The sequence below is a fragment of the Triticum dicoccoides genome, chromosome 5B (genome assembly GCF_002162155.2).
Source record: "Triticum dicoccoides isolate Atlit2015 ecotype Zavitan chromosome 5B, WEW_v2.0, whole genome shotgun sequence".
In the NCBI taxonomy this organism is placed as follows: Eukaryota; Viridiplantae; Streptophyta; class Magnoliopsida; order Poales; family Poaceae; genus Triticum; species Triticum dicoccoides.
In genome coordinates this window covers 97,217,807-97,225,372 of record NC_041389.1, presented here as the reverse complement: position 1 = coordinate 97,225,372, position 7,566 = coordinate 97,217,807, and the positions used below count along the sequence as shown (strand labels likewise).

The 7,566-nt window shown below is 45.9% G+C and overlaps 1 pseudogene; it reads left to right on the top strand.

Moving 5' to 3' along the window:
- Positions 1 to 3,328: 3,328 nt before the first annotated feature.
- The window catches only part of LOC119309165, a 29,927-nt pseudogene continuing 25,689 nt past the window's right edge, over positions 3,329 to 7,566 (top strand).

Genomic DNA, 7,566 nt, shown 5'->3' with positions numbered 1-7,566 from the left:
GGAGATTAGTACATGTCAATATCTGATTATAGTTCATTTTCCAAAGCTCTTTTAATTGGATAAGTCATTTGTGTGTCTAATTATGTAATGTTGGGTTCATACTACCATAACAATGAATTTATTGTAAGCAGTATATGTATGGTAGAATTGATCCTGACATTTCATTATAGAGCATAAAACATAGTCTGGGCTCTAATGCTTCATTTATTGGCCCTACTAGATTCAAACAAAATGTTAGGATTTGGGGCAGCTAACATGGTTTAGTATTCATGAGAAGAACATTGTATAATCATTTAATTTTGAATTTTACATCATCATAAATTTAAGTCATTTCTATTATAGAGCCTATTTGGAAAACAAAATTTTGGAATTGAATTAATAGCAGAACAATTTTAAGGCATATTACCCCCATAGCATGTTTACTATACTGATTCGAACTCGAAGCATGTAGGTGTTCTCAATGATCAAGTAACTATATGCCTCGATTTTGTTGAATAATTCATGGTCCATTAGCATGATTATATGTGATCATATGCATTAATACAAACATTGTGTTTAGAAAATGCAGCTTGGCGGACTATCGCAAAATGCGACAATTGCAATATCGTGTAGATAGAAGCTGATAACCACTCTTTGTGCTAACTACGCTCTGGCTAGGGTGTGTCTCACATATTTGATATTAGATACAATGTACTTTGTCATTAAGAATTTAAGTTATTCGGAAGTACAATGTATCACATATTGATTGCGTTGTGCATTGTTAGAAATTTGTGTGGATACTGTTTTCTTATCAACATAAATATATGTATCACATGTGAGGGGATTGCTTGTTTATTGTCTCTCACATTTTTATTGCATTGCATCATGTTTGCTTGAGAAAAGTAATTTTGCGGGTTGCAATTGATCATCATGAAACTATTTTCTAGTGTAATCCACTTTGAACAAGCTTCATCAGCGCTCGTATTTGAACAGTAAACAAAGCTAATATAGACCAAGATTTTGATTTCTTGGCATGTCGATCCTCTCTGATATCTCGGCGCAGCAAAGCGCGCTTTCACTTCAAGTATGTATTGATTTGATCTATTGCCTTTGTACACTTACGCTATATTGCAATTACTAATTCTTTCTTCCAATTTGATGCAAATTACATCACTTTTAGATGCACTTTAAGCGTTTATCGGTAACATTTCATTCATACGGATACTGGTTTCATGTCTATATATTATGAAGCCCCATGAATCTAGTTTCGCCCTGGGCCCCAAAATATCAGGACCAGCCCTGAAATTGGCACAGGCTCTCACGGTGGTCGTCATTCGGGTGGCCACCTAGGGGGATGTTTACGCCCCCGAAGGCGGGGAAGCGACAACATTGCCATGTGGGACATGCAACACAGGCATGTGGCTCCAACATGATCTATGCTAGCCTCACTTGACTGCTGGTGCTGACCGTAACTTTCACTCTCCATCAAACATGGCAGGTTCTGAAAGCTATTCCATGACCAATAGGTGTCGAGTCTTTTTTTCTCGAAACAGGCTTTCGCCCCACTTTATAGATGAAGCACCAACCAAACAAAGTACACGGCCAAATGATACAAGGTGGAGAGGCAGCCCTCTTACAAAGCAGATCCCGAGATAGTCGTATCACGCAGGACACTAATCTACCGAAGGATAACACAGGGGAGTCTAGATACAACGCCACGCTATGCCCTAGCACACCTAAGCTCCACGGCAACGCCCTCAGGAGGGAAGACGGCGCGAAGCCTCGCTGCTGTCGAGTCCAAAGTGGACATGATCTTTCGCTCGGAACCCTGGCACGGAGAGAAGATCCACAACGACGTCTTCAAGAAGAAAGTGGCGCCCACGAGCGTCATTGCCGTCAGCGCAAAAGCACGGAGCTTTCGCTCGGCAACTCCCGTGCCACACGAGGCCACCAGGGCAACCACGGCGATTCCAGACACCTAGATCTGGATCTGGGCGTCTCCCCAACGAAGGAGTGCGAGCCCAAGCCACCTGACGCTACCCCTCGTCACCCACACGACCAAGAGGAGAGCCACCACTGTCGCCATAGTGCCCGCCGGAGAGCCAACCATGCAGCCCACCATCCGGGGCCGCCACCCCGGCATCCATGTCCCGAGTCGCTGCCAACCGCCGACCTCACCACGCGCAGCCACGGTGGGAGGAACGGGAGGTGTCTCCTTTCGCTCCTAGCCCGGCATCAACCACCCACCCTGGGTGAGCGCCCCCACAGTATGGGGCATCCACACCTGTGTCCCCTGACAATCATCGTCGACTGTGGGGAGCATGGCCTAGTAGTTGCCGACGGCCACCGCCGAGCAAGTCCCTGCCCGGTCCAAGGTTGCACGCCACCACATCCATGGCCAGCACCGTCGGTCCGCCCGCAACATAGCAGCAACATGGGCGCCTACTCGGATCGATGCCACAATGAAGCAACAGGAAGAGGAGCACTAACGCGAGGGAAGACCAACGCGGACCAGGTCGGCTCTCGGACCCTGTAGTCCGATGAACGCCATCCACCACCACCGACCAGATTCAGACCCAAGGCCACCTGGAGGACTGGTTGATCCGTCCAGGACATCCGCGCGCGCCCCCCACACCAGCCCTCCCCCCCAAGAGCCAGCATCCAGGAGGCACACTGCCACCGGAACCACCAGATCCGGCGGGTAGGCCAACCGCGCGCCACCTCCCGGGTCAGGAGCTCTGCAGCCGCCATGCCACGCTCAGGAAGCAGAGCGCCAACGCGCAACCACCAATCGGACATGCCACCGCATCACGCTCCCGCGGCCGTGCCGCTGGGCCCCGCGGCCGCCCAGCGCCACCACCTGAGGTGCCACCCCACGCTGGTCTTCCACGGGCAGAGGAGGAGGAAGGGCCCCACCGCCGGCGCCATCCGGGCTTTGCCCGTCAGCGCTTGCCGGTGACAACAGGGAGGAGGAGAGGGAGGCGGGGCCGAGGGCCTGGCGGCTAGGGTTTCCCCACCAGCGCGGGCGGGTGCGTCGCGGGAGGGGGAGGGGATGATTGCTATCTGTCGATGCAATTACCGTTGAGTCTTTTTTCATGGAGATGTATGCAATGTACTATTTAAAGTGCTGCCATCAATGCAGCACAGAACCAGAACCAATTGCTAGCATAGCCATGGAGCCACCCTTGTCTTCCAAATTTTTTGCCCCTCTGACCATAATAATGATGGCGGCTACCTCCGTCGCACTTGTCTCGGCCGCCCATATGCAGCCATCGCTCAAAAAACAAGCAGGACCACTGCTTGCCTGGAAAGCCACTCTCAGCAACCAAAGCCAGGACTCCCTGCAATCATGGGGAAACTTGTCGTTAGCACCTTGTGGTTGGCGTGGAATCCGATGCGCTGCACCAACAACACGACGACGCGGGACGATGATCACCACTGTCTCTCTAACCAGTTGAAGGTAAGAGGGTCGCTGGAGTCCATGGACTTCTCGGCCTTGAGTACCTTGGCAACCCTCAACCTCTCGGACAACCAGCTCGCTGGGAGCATTCCTTCAAGCATAGAGCATATTAGAGGGCTCCATGCTCTACTTCTGCACGGTAATCAGATAAGAGGCTCAATTCCACCTGCTTTAGCAAACCTCACAAAACTCACAACCTTGCGTCTTTCCAATAATGAGATTGCAGGATCAGTTCCTTGAGAAATTGGGAATTTAGGGATGCTGAAAGGCCTCAATCTTAGTGTAAACAAACTTGAAGATTATATTCCAGCTAGTATAGGAAACTTGACACAGCTAAGAAGTCTTCATCTTCATAGTAACAAGTTCATCGGACCCATCCCTCGGGAAATAAGGAATTTCGTAAACCTGGAGGATTTGCAACTCGGATTGAACAAACTTACAGGATCCATACCAGCATACTTGGGAAATCTGAGTAAACTCACGACCTTGTATCTCTGGGGTAACGACTTGTCTGGCCACATTCCTCAAGAACTAGGTCATTTGATCAAGTTAGAGAACTTTGTGCTTGCTGAGAACAAACACACAGGCCACATCCCTCTACAACTAGGTTGTTTGATAATTTGTGCTTTCTGACAACAAACTAAAAGGCCACATCCCAAACAGCACAGGGAATTTGACCAAACTCACTATATTATACCTTCGTATTAACCAACTTTCTGGCCACATCCCTCAAGAGCTAGGTCATTTGAGAAACTTAGAGAACTTGGCGCTTTATAACAACAAACTAACAGGTCCCCTTCCAAACAATCTATGTAACTTGACCAAGCTCACTACATTATACCTTCATATTAACCAACTTTCTGGCTACATCCCTCAAGAGCTAGGTCGTTTGAGAAACTTAGAGAACTTGGTGCTTTATGACAACAAACTAATAGGTCCCCTTCCAAACAATCTATGTAACTTGACCAAACTCACTACATTATAGATTATACCTTCTTATTAACCAACTTTCTGGCCACATCCCTCAAGAGCTAGATCGTTTGATAAACATAGATATATTGGACCTTAGTTACAACACATTAATAGGTCCCATCCCAAATAGCATAGGGAATTTGACTAAGGCCACTTCCATAGCTTTTAGTTTCAACCAACTTTTTGGACACATTCCTCCAGAAATTGGCAAGTTAACGAGTTTGGCTAGCTTCCAAGGTTCTCATAACAATCTCTCTGGTAAATTGCCATCGGGTATTTGTGGGAGAGGCCAGCTGGAGAAGTTCAGCGTCAATGGCAACGACTTGGTTGGTCCCTTGCCTACAAGCTTGCTAAGCTACAGAAGCCTAGTGAGATTTCGCCTTGAGGGAGATATCTCCGAGATGGGAGTTCACCCGAATCTTGTCTATATTGACATCACTTCAAATAGACTATTTGGCCAACTTTCTGATGGCTGGGGAGAGTGCCGCAACCTTACCATGTTGCGTGCCTCAAACAACAATATCACTGGATTCATACCGCCAGGCATGGGGCAATTATCACTGTTGCGGATACTTGATGTTTCCTCAAATATACTTGAAGGACGAATTCCATCGGAAATTGTTTTTTTAGAAAGGGAGGAGGACCCCCGGCCTCTGCATCTGGATGATGCATGCAGTCATTTTATTAATTATTCACACAAGACCTTACAAAGTGATACAACTGTAAGACTGAAGCCACCGTCTAGGCAACAAACTGTCACTACTCCTATCCAATTGATGAAGGGATGCTGATAGTCTGGGCCTAATACAAAACAGACCTCACAGCCAAACCTAAACATGTAGGACCTGAGGTCCCAACCAGGACGTCTGCCGGGTATGGGCACCCACCAGTCCGGCGTGCTCCTCAACCAGGACGCCTACCGGGTATGAGGTCGTGATAACCCACAAGTATAGGGGATCGCAACAGTTTATGAGGGTAGAGTATTCAACCCAAATTTATTGATTCGACACAAAGGGAGCCAAAGAATATTCTCAAGTATTAGCAGTTGAGTTGTCAATTCAACCACACCTGGATGACTTAATATCTACTACAAAGTATTTAGTAGCAAAGTAGTATGGAAGTAATGGTAACAGTAGCATTTTTGTAGTAATGATAACAATGGCAACGATAAAGTAACTAAACAAAGATCAATATGTGAAAAGCTCGTAGGCATTGGATCAGTGATGGATAATTATTCGGATGCGATTCCTCATGCAATAGTTATAACATAGGGTGTGATACTTCTCCGTCGTATCTACTTTTCCAAACACTTTTGCCCTTGTTTTGGACTCTAACTTGCATGATTTGAATGGAACTAACTCGGACTGACGCTGTTTTCAGCAAAACTTCCATGGTGTTATTTTTGTGCAGAAATAAAAGTTCTTGGAATGACCTGAAAATCCACGGAGCAACTTTTTAGAATTAATAAAAAATACTGGCGAAAGAATTAGCGTCAGGGGGCCCACACCCTGTCCACGAGGGTGGGGGCGCGCCCCCTGCCTCGTGGCACCCATGGACGTCCACCGACCTCAACTCCAAATCAGAGAGAAAGTTTCATCGCGTTTTACGATACAGAGCCGCCGCCAAGCCCTGATCTCTCTCGGGAGGGCTGATCTGGAGTCCGTTCGGGGCTCCGGAGAGGGGGATTCGTCGCCGTCGTCATCATCAACCATCCTCAATCACCAATTTTATGATGCTCACCGTCGTGTGTGAGTAATTCCATCGTTGGCTTGCTGGACGGTGATGGGTTGGATGAGATTTACCATGTAATCAAGTTAGTTTTGTTAGGGTTTGATCCCTAGTATCTACTATGTTCTGAGATTGACGTTGCTATGACTTTGCTATGCTTAATGCTTGTCACTATGGCCCGAGTGCCATGATTTCAGATCTGAACCTATTATGTTTTCATGAATATATGTGAGTTCTTGATCCTATCTTGCAAGTCTATAGTCACCTATTATGTTTTATGATCCGACAACCCCGAAGTGACAATAATCGGGATACTTCTCGGTGATGACCGTAGTTTGAGGAGTTCATGTATTCACTATGTGTTAATGCTTTGGTCCGGTACTCTATTAAAAGGAGGCCTTAATATCCCTTAGTTTCCATTAGGACCCCGCTGCCACGGGAGGGTAGGACAAAAGATGTCATGCAAGTTCTTTTCCATAAGCATGTATGACTATATTTGGAATACATGCCTACATTACATTTATGAATTGGAGCTAGTTCTGTGTCACCCTATGTTATAACTATTACATGAGGAATCGCATCCGACGTAATTATCCATCACTGATCCAATGCCTACCAGCTTTTCATATATTGCTCTTTTCTTAGTTACTTTACCGTTACTTCCATACTGCTTTGCTACTAAATACTTTGTTGCAGATACTAAGTTATCCAGGTGTGGTTGAATTGACAACTCAACTGCTAATACCTGAGAATATTCTTTGGCTCCCCTTATGTCGAATCAATAAATTTGGGTTGAATACTCTACCCTCAAAAACTGTTGTGATCCCCTATACTTGTGGGTTATCAAGACTATTTTCTGGCACCGTTGCCGGGGAGCATAGCTCTATTCTTTGAGTCACTTGGGATTTATATCTGCTGGTCACTATGAGGAACTTGAAGGACCAAAGAACTAAGATTTTTCCCTCAACTACGAGGGAAGTTAAGGAACTGCCATCTAGCTCTGCACTTGATTCACCATCTGTTTTGAGTAAACTTGCGACACCTAAACCTGCTTCTGCTATGAATTCTGATATGTCGCATGTTATTGATGATGCCACTTCTACTATGCATGATACTTATGATGAAACTACTTCTATGCTTGAAACTTGGCATTAGGTGAATTTCTTGATGAACAACTTGTTAGGGTTAGAGAAAATGAAATTATTGAAACTGATATTATTGAAGATAGTGATGATGAAGGTTCTCCCCCCTAAATATGAATTGCCTATTGTTCCAGAGGGTTATGTTATGGACGAAGAAACTACTAGAGATATTCTTGCTTGCAATGATAGATCTGATCTTAAGAAGTTATTAGCTAAACTTAAGCAGAAATCTCTGAATGCTAGAATGAAATATGACCCTGCTTTTGCTACTTCACCTATCTTTGT